The 15012-nt window shown below is 35.8% G+C and overlaps 24 non-coding genes across 24 annotated transcripts; all 24 read right to left on the reverse strand.

Annotated features, from left to right (window-relative positions):
• Positions 1–190: 190 nt before the first annotated feature.
• LOC148511114 (Nuclear RNase P) lies at positions 191–507 on the reverse strand. The gene has a single exon (XR_015868999.1).
• A 302-nt stretch (positions 508–809) lies between these two features.
• Positions 810–1126, reverse strand: LOC148511115 (Nuclear RNase P). The gene has a single exon (XR_015869135.1).
• Positions 1127–1429: 303 nt separating this feature from the next.
• LOC148511116 (Nuclear RNase P) lies at positions 1430–1746 on the reverse strand. Its single transcript, XR_015868780.1, has one exon.
• A 303-nt stretch (positions 1747–2049) lies between these two features.
• On the reverse strand, positions 2050–2366 carry LOC148511117 (Nuclear RNase P). Its single transcript, XR_015869146.1, has one exon.
• Positions 2367–2668: 302 nt separating this feature from the next.
• Positions 2669–2985, reverse strand: LOC148511118 (Nuclear RNase P). The gene has a single exon (XR_015869087.1).
• A 303-nt stretch (positions 2986–3288) lies between these two features.
• Positions 3289–3605, reverse strand: LOC148511119 (Nuclear RNase P). Its single transcript, XR_015868943.1, has one exon.
• Positions 3606–3908: 303 nt separating this feature from the next.
• LOC148511120 (Nuclear RNase P) lies at positions 3909–4225 on the reverse strand. Its single transcript, XR_015869044.1, has one exon.
• Positions 4226–4528: 303 nt separating this feature from the next.
• Positions 4529–4845, reverse strand: LOC148511121 (Nuclear RNase P). The gene has a single exon (XR_015869052.1).
• A 302-nt stretch (positions 4846–5147) lies between these two features.
• LOC148511122 (Nuclear RNase P) lies at positions 5148–5464 on the reverse strand. The gene has a single exon (XR_015869099.1).
• A 302-nt stretch (positions 5465–5766) lies between these two features.
• LOC148511123 (Nuclear RNase P) lies at positions 5767–6085 on the reverse strand. Its single transcript, XR_015869100.1, has one exon.
• Positions 6086–6384: 299 nt separating this feature from the next.
• On the reverse strand, positions 6385–6703 carry LOC148511124 (Nuclear RNase P). Its single transcript, XR_015869172.1, has one exon.
• Positions 6704–7005: 302 nt separating this feature from the next.
• LOC148511125 (Nuclear RNase P) lies at positions 7006–7322 on the reverse strand. The gene has a single exon (XR_015868960.1).
• Positions 7323–7625: 303 nt separating this feature from the next.
• LOC148511126 (Nuclear RNase P) lies at positions 7626–7942 on the reverse strand. The gene has a single exon (XR_015869175.1).
• Positions 7943–8245: 303 nt separating this feature from the next.
• LOC148511127 (Nuclear RNase P) lies at positions 8246–8562 on the reverse strand. Its single transcript, XR_015868961.1, has one exon.
• A 303-nt stretch (positions 8563–8865) lies between these two features.
• LOC148511128 (Nuclear RNase P) lies at positions 8866–9182 on the reverse strand. Its single transcript, XR_015869177.1, has one exon.
• Positions 9183–9485: 303 nt separating this feature from the next.
• Positions 9486–9802, reverse strand: LOC148511129 (Nuclear RNase P). Its single transcript, XR_015868962.1, has one exon.
• A 303-nt stretch (positions 9803–10105) lies between these two features.
• LOC148511130 (Nuclear RNase P) lies at positions 10106–10422 on the reverse strand. Its single transcript, XR_015868757.1, has one exon.
• Positions 10423–10725: 303 nt separating this feature from the next.
• On the reverse strand, positions 10726–11042 carry LOC148511131 (Nuclear RNase P). Its single transcript, XR_015869124.1, has one exon.
• Positions 11043–11345: 303 nt separating this feature from the next.
• LOC148511132 (Nuclear RNase P) lies at positions 11346–11662 on the reverse strand. Its single transcript, XR_015869060.1, has one exon.
• A 303-nt stretch (positions 11663–11965) lies between these two features.
• LOC148511133 (Nuclear RNase P) lies at positions 11966–12282 on the reverse strand. The gene has a single exon (XR_015868930.1).
• A 303-nt stretch (positions 12283–12585) lies between these two features.
• LOC148511134 (Nuclear RNase P) lies at positions 12586–12902 on the reverse strand. Its single transcript, XR_015868907.1, has one exon.
• Positions 12903–13205: 303 nt separating this feature from the next.
• On the reverse strand, positions 13206–13522 carry LOC148511135 (Nuclear RNase P). The gene has a single exon (XR_015869056.1).
• A 303-nt stretch (positions 13523–13825) lies between these two features.
• On the reverse strand, positions 13826–14142 carry LOC148511136 (Nuclear RNase P). The gene has a single exon (XR_015868899.1).
• Positions 14143–14445: 303 nt separating this feature from the next.
• LOC148511137 (Nuclear RNase P) lies at positions 14446–14760 on the reverse strand. The gene has a single exon (XR_015868880.1).
• Positions 14761–15012: the final 252 nt, after the last annotated feature.

A 15012-nucleotide genomic window follows, 5' to 3' on the forward strand; every position in this document is an offset into this window, starting at 1 on the left:
TCTATAAAATAAAGATTTGAAAACTTTCAAACTTTTAGAGTAAAAAAATGATGACCTTATAAAATATAGGTTTTAAATTGAAGAATTAAATCCGTTGAGTTTCTAACTGAATACTCAAATTTTCACTTTTCATAGATAGGGAAATAGATACATTTAGAGCAGCCTAAGATGAGGCATACATTAGCCAAATGTGGAGAGAGAGTAGTCTGAATTGAGTTGGAAAGCAGCTATGTACTTCCTCTCAGCCATTGAACTTAAATTTGCCAGCCATGAGCCAATTCCAAGCTTGAGAACTTTGAATCAATAGCAGCACATGAGTTTTAGTGCATACAGTGTCTTCTGCTTTGAAGTTACAAGCTGACCAATATTGATGGGAACTCACTTGCTTCAGTCAAGAAATGCTCTGTGAGAGCAGCATGTGGCTCTAATCTCAGACCTTCCCCAAGGTTAGTTTTAGGAGCAACTACAGTACTCTGCATGTAGCCTCACCCCTGAGCTTCTTTCCACATATTGAGCATTTAGTTTCAAGACTGTTTTAAAGCCCAACTTCGAAGATGTCAGAAAACTTAGGGTGACACAGGAAATTAAAAATGTAAAAATCAAATTAACAGCCCACATCTCTATAAAATAAAGATTTGAAAACTTTCAAACTTTTAGAGTAAAAAAATGATGACCTTATAAAATATAGGTTTTAAATTGAAGAATTAAATCCGTTGAGTTTCTAACTGAATATTCAAATTTTCACTTTTCATAGATAGGGAAATAGATACATTTAGAGCAGCCTAAGATGAGGCATACATTAGCAAAATGTGGAGAGAGAGTAGTCTGAATTGAGTTGGAAAGCAGCTATGTACTTCCTCTCAGCCATTGAACTTAAATTTGCCAGCCATAAGCCAATTCCAAGCTTGAGAACTTAGCATCAATAGCAGCACATGATTTTTAGTGCATACAGTGTCTTCTGTTTTGAAGTTACAAGCTGACCAATATTGATGGGAACTCACTTGCTTCAGTCAAGAAATGCTCTGTGAGAGCAGCATGTGGCTCTTATCTCAGACCTTGCCCAAGGTTAGTTTTAGGAGCAACTACAGTACTCTGCATGTAGCCTCACCACTGAGCTTCTCTCCACATATTGAGCATTTAGTTTCAAGACTGTTTTAAAGCTCAACTTTGAAGATGTCAGAAAACTTAGGGTGACACAGGAAATTAAAAATGTAAAAATCAAATTAACAGCCCACATCTCTATAAAATAAGGATTTGAAAACTTTCAAACTTTTAGAGTAAAAAAATGATGACCTTACAAAATATCGGTTTTAAATTGAAGTATTAAATCCAGTTGAGTTTCTAACTGAATATTCAAATTTTCTCTTTTCATAGATAGGGAAATAGATACATTTAGAGCAGCCTAAGATGATGCATACATTAGCAAAATGTGGAGAGAGAGTAGTCTGAATAGAGTTGGAAAGCAGCTATGTACTTCCTCTCAGCCATTGAACTTAAATTTGCCAGCCATGAGCCAATTCCAAGCTTGAAAACTTTGCATCAATAGCAGCACATGAGTTTTAGTGCATACAGTGTCTTCTGCTTTGAAGTTACAAGCTGACCAATATTGATGGGAACTCACTTGCTTCAGTTAAGAAATACTCTGTGAGAGCAGCATGTGGCTCTAATCTCAGACCTTCCCCAAGGTTAGTTTTAGGAGCAACTACAGTAATCTGCTTGTAACCTCACAACTGAGCTTCTCTCCACATATTGAGCATTTAGTTTCACGACTGTTTTAAAGCTTAACTTTGAAGATGTCAGAAAACTTAGGGTGACACAGGAAATGAAAAATGTAAAAATCAAATTAACAGCCCACATCTCTATAAAATAAGGATTTGAAAACTTTCAAACGTTTAGAGTAAAAAAATGATGACCTTATAAAATATAGATTTTAAATTGAAGAATTAAATCCAGTTGAGTTTCTAACTGAATATTAAAATTTTCACTTTTCATAGATAGGGAAATAGATACATTTAGAGCAGCCTAAGATGAGGCATACATTAGCAAAATGTGGAGAGAGAGTAGTCTGAATTGAGTTGGAAAGCAGCTATGTACTTCCTCTCAGCCATTGAACTTAAATTTGCCAGCCATGAGTCAACTCCAAGCTTGAGAACTTTGCATCAATAGCAGTACATGAGTTTTAGTGCATACAGTGTCTTCTGCTTTGAAGTTACAAGCTGACCAATATTGATGGGAACTCACTTGCTTCAGTCAAGAAAAGCTCTGTGAGAGCAGCATGTGGCTCTAATCTCAGACCTTCCCCAAGGTTAGTTTTAGGAGCAACTACAGTACTCTGCATGTAGCCTCACCCCTGAGCTTCTTTCCACATATTGAGCATTTAGTTTCAAGACTGTTTTAAAGCCCAACTTCGAAGATGTCAGAAAACTTAGGGTGACACAGGAAATTAAAAATTTAAAAATCAAATTTACAGCCCACATCTCTATAAAATAAAGATTTGAAAACTGTCAAACTTTTAGAGTAAAAAAATGATGACCTTATAAAATATAGGTTTTAAATTGAAGAATTAAATCCGTTGAGTTTCTAACTGAATACTCAAATTTTCACTTTTCATAGATAGGGAAATAGATACATTTAGAGCAGCCTAAGATGAGGCATACATTAGCCAAATGTGGAGAGAGAGTAGTCTGAATTGAGTTGGAAAGCAGCTATGTACTTCCTCTCAGCCATTGAACTTAAATTTGCCAGCCATGAGCCAATTCCAAGCTTGAGAACTTTGCATCAATAGCAGCACATGAGTTTTAGTGCATACAGTGTCTTCTGCTTTGAAGTTACAAGCTGACCAATATTGATGGGAACTCACTTGCTTCAGTCAAGAAATGCTCTGTGAGAGCAGCATGTGGCTCTAATCTCAGACCTTCCCCAAGGTTAGTTTTAGGAGCAACTACAGTACTCTGCATGTAGCCTCACCCCTGAGCTTCTCTCCACATATTGAGCATTTAGTTTCAAGACTGTTTTAAAGCTCAACTTCGAAGATGTCAGAAAACTTAGGGTGACACAGGAAATTAAAAATGTAAAAATCAAATTAACAGCCCACATCTCTATAAAATCAGGATTTGAAAACTTTCAAATTTTTAGAGTAAAAAAATGATGACCTTATAAAATATAGGTTTTAAATTGAAGTATTAAATCCAGTTGAGTTTCTAACTGAATATTCAAATTTTCACTTTTCATAGATAGGGAAATAGATACATTTAGAGCAGCCTAAGATGATGCATACATTAGCAAAATGTGGAGAGAGAGTAGTCTGAATTGAGTTGGAAAGCAGCTATGTACTTCCTCTCAGCCATTGAACTTAAATTTGCCAGCCATGAGCCAATTCCAAGCTTGAGAACTTTGCATCAATAGCAGCACATGAGTTTTAGTGCATACAGTGTCTTCTGCTTTGAAATTACAAGCTGACCAATATTGATGGGAACTCACTTGCTTCAGTCAAGAAATGCTCTGTGAGAGCAGCATGTGGCTCTAATCTCAGACCTTCCCCAAGGTTAGTTTTAGGAGCAACTACAGTACTCTGCATGTAGCCTCACCACTGAGCTTCTCTCCACATATTGAGCATTTAGTTTCAAGACTGTTTTAAAGCTCAACTTCGTAGATGTCAGAAAACTTAGGGTGACACAGGAAATTAAAAATGAAAAAATCAAATTAACAGCCCACATCACTATAAAATAAGGATTTGAAAACTTTCAAACTTTTAGAGTAAAAAAATTATGACCTTATAAAATATAGGTTTTAAATTGAAGAATTAAATCCAGTTGAGTTTCTAACTGAATGTTCAAATTTTCACTTTTCATAGATAGGGAAATAGATACATTTAGAGCAGCCTAAGATGAGGCATACATTAGCAAAATGTGGAGAGAGAGTAGTCTGAATTGAGTTGGAAAGCAGCTATGTACTTCCTCTCAGCCATTGAACTTAAATTTGCCAGCCATGAGCCAACTCCAAGCTTGAGAACTTTGCATCAATAGCAGCACATGAGTTTTAGTGCATACAGTGTCTTCTGCTTTGAAGTTACAAGCTGACCAATATTGATGGGAACTCACTTGCTTCAGTCAAGAAATGCTCTGTGAGAGCAGCATGTGGCTCTAATCTCAGACCTTCCCCAAGGTTAGTTTTAGGAGCAACTACAGTACTCTGCATGTAGCCTCACCACTGAGCTTCTCTCCACATATTGAGCATTTAGTTTCAAGACTGTTTTAAAGCTCAACTTCGTAGATGTCAGAAAACTTAGGGTGACACAGGAAATTAAAAATGAAAAAATCAAATTAACAGCCCACATCACTATAAAATAAGGATTTGAAAACTTTCAAACTTTTAGAGTAAAAAAATGATGACCTTATAAAATATAGATTTTAAATTGAAGAATTAAATCCAGTTGAGTTTCTAACTGAATATTAAAATTTTCACTTTTCATAGATAGGGAAATAGATACATTTAGAGCAGCCTAAGATGAGGCATACATTAGCAAAATGTGGAGAGAGAGTAGTCTGAATTGAGTTGGAAAGCAGCTATGTACTTCCTCTCAGCCATTGAACTTAAATTTGCCAGCCATGAGCCAACTCCAAGCTTGAGAACTTTGCATCAATAGCAGCACATGAGTTTTAGTGCATACAGTGTCTTCTGCTTTGAAGTTACAAGCTGACCAATATTGATGGGAACTCACTTGCTTCAGTCAAGAAATGCTCTGTGAGAGCAGCATGTGGCTCTAATCTCAGACCTTCCCCAAGGTTAGTTTTAGGAGCAACTACAGTACTCTGCATGTAGCCTCACCCCTGAGCTTCTTTCCACATATTGAGCATTTAGTTTCAAGACTGTTTTAAAGCCCAACTTCGAAGATGTCAGAAAACTTAGGGTGACACAGGAAATTAAAAATTTAAAAATCAAATTTACAGCCCACATCTCTATAAAATAAAGATTTGAAAACTTTCAAACTTTTAGAGTAAAAAAATGATGACCTTATAAAATATAGGTTTTAAATTGAAGAATTAAATCCGTTGAGTTTCTAACTGAATAATCAAATTTTCACTTTTCATAGATAGGGAAATAGATACATTTAGAGCAGCCTAAGATGAGGCATACATTAGCCAAATGTGGAGAGAGAGTAGTCTGAATTGAGTTGGAAAGCAGCTATGTACTTCCTCTCAGCCATTGAACTTAAATTTGCCAGCCATGAGCCAATTCCAAGCTTGAGAACTTTGCATCAATAGCAGCACATGAGTTTTAGTGCATACAGTGTCTTCTGCTTTGAAGTTACAAGCTGACCAATATTGATGGGAACTCACTTGCTTCAGTCAAGAAATGCTCTGTGAGAGCAGCATGTGGCTCTAATCTCAGACCTTCCCCAAGGTTAGTTTTAGGAGCAACTACAGTACTCTGCATGTAGCCTCACCCCTGAGCTTCTCTCCACATATTGAGCATTTAGTTTCAAGACTGTTTTAAAGCTCAACTTTGAAGATGTCAGAAAACTTAGGGTGACACATAAAATTAAAAATGTAAAAATCAAATTAACAGCCCACATCTCTATAAAATAAGGATTTGAAAACTTTCAAACTTTTAGAGTAAAAAAATGATGACCTTACAAAATATAGGTTTTAAATTGAAGTATTAAATACAGTTGAGTTTCTAACTGAATATTCAAATTTTCACTTTTCATAGATAGGGAAATAGATACATTTAGAGCAGCCTAAGATGAGGCATACATTAGCAAAATGTGGAGAGAGAGTAGTCTGAATTGAGTTGGAAAGCAGCTATGTACTTCCTCTCAGCCATTGAACTTAAATTTGCAAGCCATAAGCCAATTCCAAGCTTGAGAACTTTGCATCAATAGCAGCACATGAGTTTTAGTGCATACAGTGTCTTCTGCTTTGAAGTTACAAGCTGACCAATATTGATGGGAACTCACTTGCTTCAGTCAAGAAATGCTCTGTGAGAGCAGCATGTGGCTCTAATCTCAGACCTTCCCCAAAGTTAGTTTTAGGAGCAACTACAGTACTCTGCATGTAGCCTCACCCCTGAGCTTCTCTCCACATATTGAGCATTTAGTTTCAAGACTGTTTTAAAGCTCAACTTCGAAGATGTCAGAAAACTTAGGGTGACACAGGAAATTAAAATGTAAAAATCAAATTAACAGCCCACATCTCTATAAAATAAAAATTTGAAAACTTTCAAACTTTTAGAGTAAAAAAATGATGACCTTATAAAATATAGGTTTTAAATTGAAGAATTAAATCCGTTGAGTTTCTAACTGAATATTCAAATTTTCACTTTTCATAGATAGGGAAATAGATACATTTAGAGCAGCCTAAGATGAGGCATACATTAGCAAAATGTGGAGAGAGAGTAGTCTGAATTGAGTTGGAAAGCAGCTATGTACTTCCTCTCAGCCATTGAACTTAAATTTGCCAGCCATAAGCCAATTCCAAGCTTGAGAACTTAACATCAATAGCAGCACATGAGTTTTAGTGCATACAGTGTCTTCTGTTTTGAAGTTACAAGCTGACCAATATTGATGGGAACTCACTTGCTTCAGTCAAGAAATGCTCTGTGAGAGCAGCATGTGGTTCTTATCTCAGACCTTCCCCAAGGTTAGTTTTAGGAGCAACTACAGTACTCTGCATGTAGCCTCACCACTGAGCTTCTCTCCACATATTGAGCATTTAGTTTCAAGACTGTTTTAAAGCTCAACTTTGAAGATGTCAGAAAACTTAGGGTGACACATAAAATTAAAAATGTAAAAATCAAATTAACAGCCCACATCTCTATAAAATAAGGATTTGAAAACTTTCAAACTTTTAGAGTAAAAAAATGATGACCTTACAAAATATAGGTTTTAAATTGAAGTATTAAATACAGTTGAGTTTCTAACTGAATATTCAAATTTTCACTTTTCATAGATAGGGAAATAGATACATTTAGAGCAGCCTAAGATGAGGCATACATTAGCAAAATGTGGAGAGAGAGTAGTCTGAATTGAGTTGGAAAGCAGCTATGTACTTCCTCTCAGCCATTGAACTTAAATTTGCAAGCCATAAGCCAATTCCAAGCTTGAGAACTTTGCATCAATAGCAGCACATGAGTTTTAGTGCATACAGTGTCTTCTGTTTTGAAGTTACAAGCTGACCAATATTGATGGGAACTCACTTGCTTCAGTCAAGAAATGCTCTGTGAGAGCAGCATGTGGCTCTAATCTCAGACCTTCCCCAAGGTTAGTTTTAGGAGCAACTACAGTACTCTGCGTGTAGCCTCACCACTGAGCTTCTCTCCACATATTGAGCATTTAGTTTCAAGACTTTTTTAAAGCTCAACTTTGAAGATGTCAGAAAACTTAGGGTGACACCGGAAATTAAAAATTTAAAAATCAAATTAACAGCCCACTTCTCTATAAAATAAAAATTTGAAATCTTTCAAACTTTTAGAGTAAAAAAATGATGACCTTATAAAATATAGGTTTTAAATTGAAGAATTAAATCCAGTTGAGTTTCTAACTGAATATTCAAATTTTCACTTTTCATAGATAGGGAAATAGATACATTTAGAGCAGCCTAAGATGAGGCATACATTAGCAAAATGTGGAGAGAGAGTAGTCTGAATTGAGTTGGAAAGCAGCTATGTACTTCCTCTCAGCCATTGAACTTAAATTTGCCAGCCATAAGCCAATTCCAAGCTTGAGAACTTAACATCAATAGCAGCACATGAGTTTTAGTGCATACAGTGTCTTCTGTTTTGAAGTTACAAGCTGACCAATATTGATGGGAACTCACTTGCTTCAGTCAAGAAATGCTCTGTGAGAGCAGCATGTGGTTCTTATCTCAGACCTTCCCCAAGGTTAGTTTTAGGAGCAACTACAGTACTCTGCATGTAGCCTCACCACTGAGCTTCTCTCCACATATTGAGCATTTAGTTTCAAGACTGTTTTAAAGCTCAACTTTGAAGATGTCAGAAAACTTAGGGTGACACATAAAATTAAAAATGTAAAAATCAAATTAACAGCCCACATCTCTATAAAATAAGGATTTGAAAACTTTCAAACTTTTAGAGTAAAAAAATGATGACCTTACAAAATATAGGTTTTAAATTGAAGTATTAAATACAGTTGAGTTTCTAACTGAATATTCAAATTTTCACTTTTCATAGATAGGGAAATAGATACATTTAGAGCAGCCTAAGATGAGGCATACATTAGCAAAATGTGGAGAGAGAGTAGTCTGAATTGAGTTGGAAAGCAGCTATGTACTTCCTCTCAGCCATTGAACTTAAATTTGCAAGCCATAAGCCAATTCCAAGCTTGAGAACTTTGCATCAATAGCAGCACATGAGTTTTAGTGCATACAGTGTCTTCTGTTTTGAAGTTACAAGCTGACCAATATTGATGGGAACTCACTTGCTTCAGTCAAGAAATGCTCTGTGAGAGCAGCATGTGGCTCTAATCTCAGACCTTCCCCAAGGTTAGTTTTAGGAGCAACTACAGTACTCTGCGTGTAGCCTCACCACTGAGCTTCTCTCCACATATTGAGCATTTAGTTTCAAGACTTTTTTAAAGCTCAACTTTGAAGATGTCAGAAAACTTAGGGTGACACCGGAAATTAAAAATTTAAAAATCAAATTAACAGCCCACTTCTCTATAAAATAAAAATTTGAAATCTTTCAAACTTTTAGAGTAAAAAAATGATGACCTTATAAAATATAGGTTTTAAATTGAAGAATTAAATCCAGTTGAGTTTCTAACTGAATATTCAAATTTTCACTTTTCATAGATAGGGAAATAGATACATTTAGAGCAGCCTAAGATGAGGCATACATTAGCAAAATGTGGAGAGAGAGTAGTCTGAATTGAGTTGGAAAGCAGCTATGTACTTCCTCTCAGCCATTGAACTTAAATTTGCCAGCCATAAGCCAATTCCAAGCTTGAGAACTTAACATCAATAGCAGCACATGAGTTTTAGTGCATACAGTGTCTTCTGTTTTGAAGTTACAAGCTGACCAATATTGATGGGAACTCACTTGCTTCAGTCAAGAAATGCTCTGTGAGAGCAGCATGTGGTTCTTATCTCAGACCTTCCCCAAGGTTAGTTTTAGGAGCAACTACAGTACTCTGCATGTAGCCTCACCACTGAGCTTCTCTCCACATATTGAGCATTTAGTTTCAAGACTGTTTTAAAGCTCAACTTTGAAGATGTCAGAAAACTTAGGGTGACACATAAAATTAAAAATGTAAAAATCAAATTAACAGCCCACATCTCTATAAAATAAGGATTTGAAAACTTTCAAACTTTTAGAGTAAAAAAATGATGACCTTACAAAATATAGGTTTTAAATTGAAGTATTAAATACAGTTGAGTTTCTAACTGAATATTCAAATTTTCACTTTTCATAGATAGGGAAATAGATACATTTAGAGCAGCCTAAGATGAGGCATACATTAGCAAAATGTGGAGAGAGAGTAGTCTGAATTGAGTTGGAAAGCAGCTATGTACTTCCTCTCAGCCATTGAACTTAAATTTGCAAGCCATAAGCCAATTCCAAGCTTGAGAACTTTGCATCAATAGCAGCACATGAGTTTTAGTGCATACAGTGTCTTCTGTTTTGAAGTTACAAGCTGACCAATATTGATGGGAACTCACTTGCTTCAGTCAAGAAATGCTCTGTGAGAGCAGCATGTGGCTCTAATCTCAGACCTTCCCCAAGGTTAGTTTTAGGAGCAACTACAGTACTCTGCGTGTAGCCTCACCACTGAGCTTCTCTCCACATATTGAGCATTTAGTTTCAAGACTTTTTTAAAGCTCAACTTTGAAGATGTCAGAAAACTTAGGGTGACACCGGAAATTAAAAATTTAAAAATCAAATTAACAGCCCACTTCTCTATAAAATAAAAATTTGAAATCTTTCAAACTTTTAGAGTAAAAAAATGATGACCTTATAAAATATAGGTTTTAAATTGAAGAATTAAATCCAGTTGAGTTTCTAACTGAATATTCAAATTTTCACTTTTCATAGATAGGGAAATAGATACATTTAGAGCAGCCTAAGATGAGGCATACATTAGCAAAATGTGGAGAGAGAGTAGTCTGAATTGAGTTGGAAAGTAGCTATGTACTTCCTCTCAGCCATTGAACTTAAATTTGCCAGCCATGAGCCAATTCCAAGCTTGAGAACTTTGCATCAATAGCAGCACATGAGTTTTAGTTAATACAGTGTCTTCTGCTTTGAAGTTACAAGCTGACCAATATTGATGGGAACTCACTTGCTTCAGTCAAGAAATACTCTGTGAGAGCAGCATGTGGCTCTAATCTCAGACCTTCCCCAAGGTTAGTTTTAGGCACAACTACAGTACTCTGCATGTACCCTCACCACTGAGCTTCACTCCACATATTGAGCATTTAGTTTCAAGACTGTTTTAAAGCTCAACTTCGAAGATGTCAGAAAACTTAGGGTGACACAGGAAATTAAAAATGTAAAAATCAAATTAACAGCCCACATCTCTATAAAATAAGGATTTGAAAACTTTCAAATTTTTAGAGTAAAAAAATGATGACATTATAAAATATAGGTTTTAAGTTGAAGTATTAAATCCAGTTGAGTTTCTAACTGAATATTAAAATTATCACTATTCATAGATAGGGAAATAGATACATTTAGAGCAGCCTAAGATGAGGCATACATTAGCAAAATGTGGAGAGAGAGTAGTCTGAATTGAGTTGGAAAGCAGCTATGTACTTCCTCTCAGCCATTGAACTTAAATTTGCCAGCCATGAGCCAATTCCAAGCTTGAGAACTTTGCATCAATAGCAGCACATGAGTTTTAGTGCATACAGTGTCTTCTGCTTTGAAGTTACAAGCTGACAAATATTGATGGGAACTCACTTGCTTCAGTCAAGAAATGCTCTGTGAGAGCAGCATGTGGCTCTAATCTCAGACCTTCGCCAAGGTTTGTTTTAGGAGCAACTACAGTACTCTGCATGTAGCCTCACCACTGAGCTTCTCTCCACATATTGAGCATTTAGTTTCAAGACTGTTTTAAAGCTCAACTTCGAAGATGTCAGAAAACTTAGGGTGACACAGGAAATTAAAAATGTAAAAATCAAAATAACAGCCCACATCTCTATAAAATAAGTATTTGAAAACTTTCATACTTTTAGAGTAAAAAAATAATGACATTATAAAATATAGGTTTTAAATTGAATAATTGAATCCAGTTGAGTTTCTAACTGAATATTCAAATTTTCACTTTTCATAGATAGGGAAATAGATACATTTAGAGCAGCCTAAGATGAGGCATACATTAGCAAAATGTGGAGAGAGAGTAGTCTGAATTGAGTCGGAAAGCAGCTATGTACTTCCTCTCAGCCATTGAACTTAAATTTGCCAGCCTTGAGCCAATTCCAAGCTTGAGAACTTTGCATCAATAGCAGCACAGGAGTTTTAGTGCATACAGTGTCTTCTGCTTTGAAGTTACCAGCTGACCAATTTTGATGGGAACTCACTTGCTTCAGTCAAGAAATGCTCTGTGAGAGCAGCATGTGGCTCTAATCTCAGACCTTCCCCAAGGTTAGTTTTAGGAGCAACTACAGTGCTCTGCATGTAGCCTCACCACTGAGCTTCTCTCCACATATTGAGCATTTAGTTTCAAGACTGTTTTAAAGCTCAACTTTGAAGGTGTCAGAAAACTTAGGGTGACACAGGAAATTAAAAATGTAAAAATAAAATTCACAGCCCACATCTCTATAAAATAAGGATTTGAAAACTTTCAAACTTTTAGAGTAAAAAAATGATGACCTTATAAAATATAGGTTTTAAATTGAAGAATTAAATCCAGTTGTGTTTCTAACTGAATATTCAAATTTTCACTTTTCATAGATAGGGAAATAGATACATTTAGAGCAGCCTAAGATGAGGCATACATTAGCAAAATGTGGAGAGAGAGTAGTCTGAATTGAGTTGGAAAGCAGCTATGTGCTTCAGCTCAGCCATTGAACTTAAATTTGCCAGCCATGAGCCAATTCCAAGCTTGAGAACTTTGCATCAATAGCAGCACATGAGTTTTAGTGCATACAGTGTCTTCTGCTTTGAAGTTACAAGCTGACCAATGTTGATGGGAACTCACTTGCTTCAGTCAAGAAATGCTCTGTGAGAGCAGCATGTGGCTCTAATCTCAGACCTTCCCCAAGGTTAGTTTTAGGAGCAACTACAGTGCTCTGCATGTAGCCTCACCACTGAGCTTCTCTCCACATATTGAGCATTTAGTTTCAAGACTGTTTTAAAGCTCAACTTTGAAGGTGTCAGAAAACTTAGGGTGACACAGGAAATTAAAAATGTAAAAATAAAATTCACAGCCCACATCTCTATAAAATAAGGATTTGAAAACTTTCAAACTTTTAGAGTAAAAAAATGATGACCTTATAAAATATAGGTTTTAAATTGAAGAATTAAATCCAGTTGTGTTTCTAACTGAATATTCAAATTTTCAATATTTATAGATAAGGAAATAGAAACATTTAGAGCAGCCTAAGATGAGGCATACATTAGCAAAATGTGGAGAGAGAGTAGTCTGAATTGAGTTGGAAAGCAGCTATGTACTTCCTCTCAGCCATTGAACTTAAATTTGCCAGCCATGAGCCAATTCCAAGCTTGAGAACTTTGCATCAATAGCAGCACATGAGTTTTAGTGCATACAGTGTCTTCTGCTTTGAAGTTACAAGTTGACCAATGTTGATGGGAACTCACTTGCTTCAGTCAAGAAATGCTCTGTGAGAGCAGCATGTGGCTCAAATCTCAGACCTTCCCCAAGGTTAGTTTTAGGAGCAACTACAGTACTCTGCATGTAGCCTCACCACTGAGCTTCTCTCCACATATTGAGCATTTAGTTTCAAGACTGTTTTAAAGCTTAACTTTGAAGATGTCAGAAAACTTAGGGTGACACAGGAAATTAAAAATGTAAAAATCAAATTAACAGCCCACATCTCTATAAAATAAGGATTTGAAAACTTTCATACTTTTAGAGTAAAAAAATGATGACCTTATAAAATATAGGTTTTAAATTGAAGAATTAAATCCAGTTGAGTTTCTAACTGAATGTTCAAATTTTCACTTTTCATAGATAGGGAAATAGATACATTTAGAGCAGCCTAAGATGAGGCATACATTTGCAAAATGTGGAGAGAGAGTAGTCTGAATTGAGTTGGAAAGCAGCTATATACTTCCTCTCAGCCATTGAACTTAAATTTGCCAGCCATGAGCCAATTCCAAGCTTGAGAACTTTGCATCAATAGCAGCACATTAATTTTAATGCATACAGTGTCTTCTGCTTTGAAGTTACAAGTTGACCAATGTTGATGGGAACTCACTTGCTTCAGTCAAGAAATGCTCTGTGAGAGCAGCATGTGGCTCAAATCTCAGACCTTCCCCAAGGTTTGTTTTAGAAGCAACTACAGTACTCTGCATGTAGCCTCACCACTGAGCTTCTCTCCACATATTGAGCTTTTAGTTTTAAGACTGTTTTAAAGCTTAACTTTGAAGATGTCAGAAAACTTAGGGTGACACAGGAAATTAAAAATGTAAAAATCAAATTAACAGCCCACATCTCTATAAAATAAGTATTTGAAAAGTTTCATACTTTTAGAGTAAAAAAATGATGACCTTATAAAATATAGGTTTTAAATTGAAGAATTAAATCCAGTTGAGTTTCTAACTGAATTTTCAAATTTTCACTTTTCATAGATAGGGAAATAGATACATTTAGAGCAGCCTAAGATGAGGCATACATTAGCAAAATGTGGAGAGAGAGTAGTCTGAATTGAGTTGGAAAGCAGCTATGTACTTCCTCTCAGCCATTGAACTTAAATTTGCCAGCCATGAGCCAATTCCAAGCTTGAGAACTTTGCATCAATAGCAGCACAGGAGTTTTAGTGCATACAGTGTCTTCTGCTTGGAAGTTACCAGCTGTCCAATATTGATGGGAACTCACTTGCTTCAGTCAAGAAATGCTCTGTGAGAGCAGCATGTGGCTCTAATCTCAGACCTTCCCCAAGGTTAGTTTTAGGAGCAACAACAGTGCTCTGCATGTAGCCTCACCACTGAGCTTCTCTCCACATATTGAGCATTTAGTTTCAAGACTGTTTTAAAGCTCAACTTTGAAGGTGTCAGAAAACTTAGGGTGACACAGGAAATTAAAAATGTAAAAATAAAATTCACAGCCCACATCTCTATAAAATAAGGATTTTAAAACTTTCAAACTTTTAGAGTAAAAAAATTATGACCTTACAAAATATAGGTTTTAAATTGAAGAATTAAATCCAGTTGAGTTTCTAACTGAATGTTCAAATTTTCACTTTTCATAGACAGGGAAATAGATACATTTAGAGCATCCTAAGATGAGGCATACATTAGCAAAATGTGGAGAGAGAGTAGTCTGAATTGAATTGGAAACCAGCAATGTACTTCCTCTCAGCCATTGAACTTAAATTTGCCAGCCATGAGCCAATTCCAAGCTTGAGAACTTTGCATCAATAGCAGCACATGAGTTTTAATGCATAGTGTCTTCTGTTTTGAAGTTACAAGCTGACCAATATTGATGGGAACTCACTTGCTTCAGTGAAAAAATGCTCTGTGAGAGCAGCATGTGGCTCTAATCTCAGACCATCCCCAGGGTTAGTTTTAGGAGCAACTACAGTATTCTGCATGTAGCCTCGCAACTGAGCTTCTCTCCACATATTGAGCATTTAGTTTCTAGACTGTTTTAAAGCTCAATTTCGAAGATGTCAGAAAACTTAGGGTGACACAGGAAATTAAAAATGTAAAAATCAAAATAACAGCCCACATCTCTATAAAATAAGTATTTGAAAACTTTCATACTTTTAGAGTAAAAAAATGATGACATTATAAAATATAGGTTTTAAATTGAATAATTGAATCCAGTTGAGTTTCTAACTGAATATTCAAATTTTCACTTTTCATAGATAG

This window comes from Taudactylus pleione, unplaced genomic scaffold, assembly GCF_031769625.1.
Source record: "Taudactylus pleione unplaced genomic scaffold, aTauple2 ptg000311l, whole genome shotgun sequence".
Taxonomy (NCBI): Eukaryota; Metazoa; Chordata; class Amphibia; order Anura; family Myobatrachidae; genus Taudactylus; species Taudactylus pleione.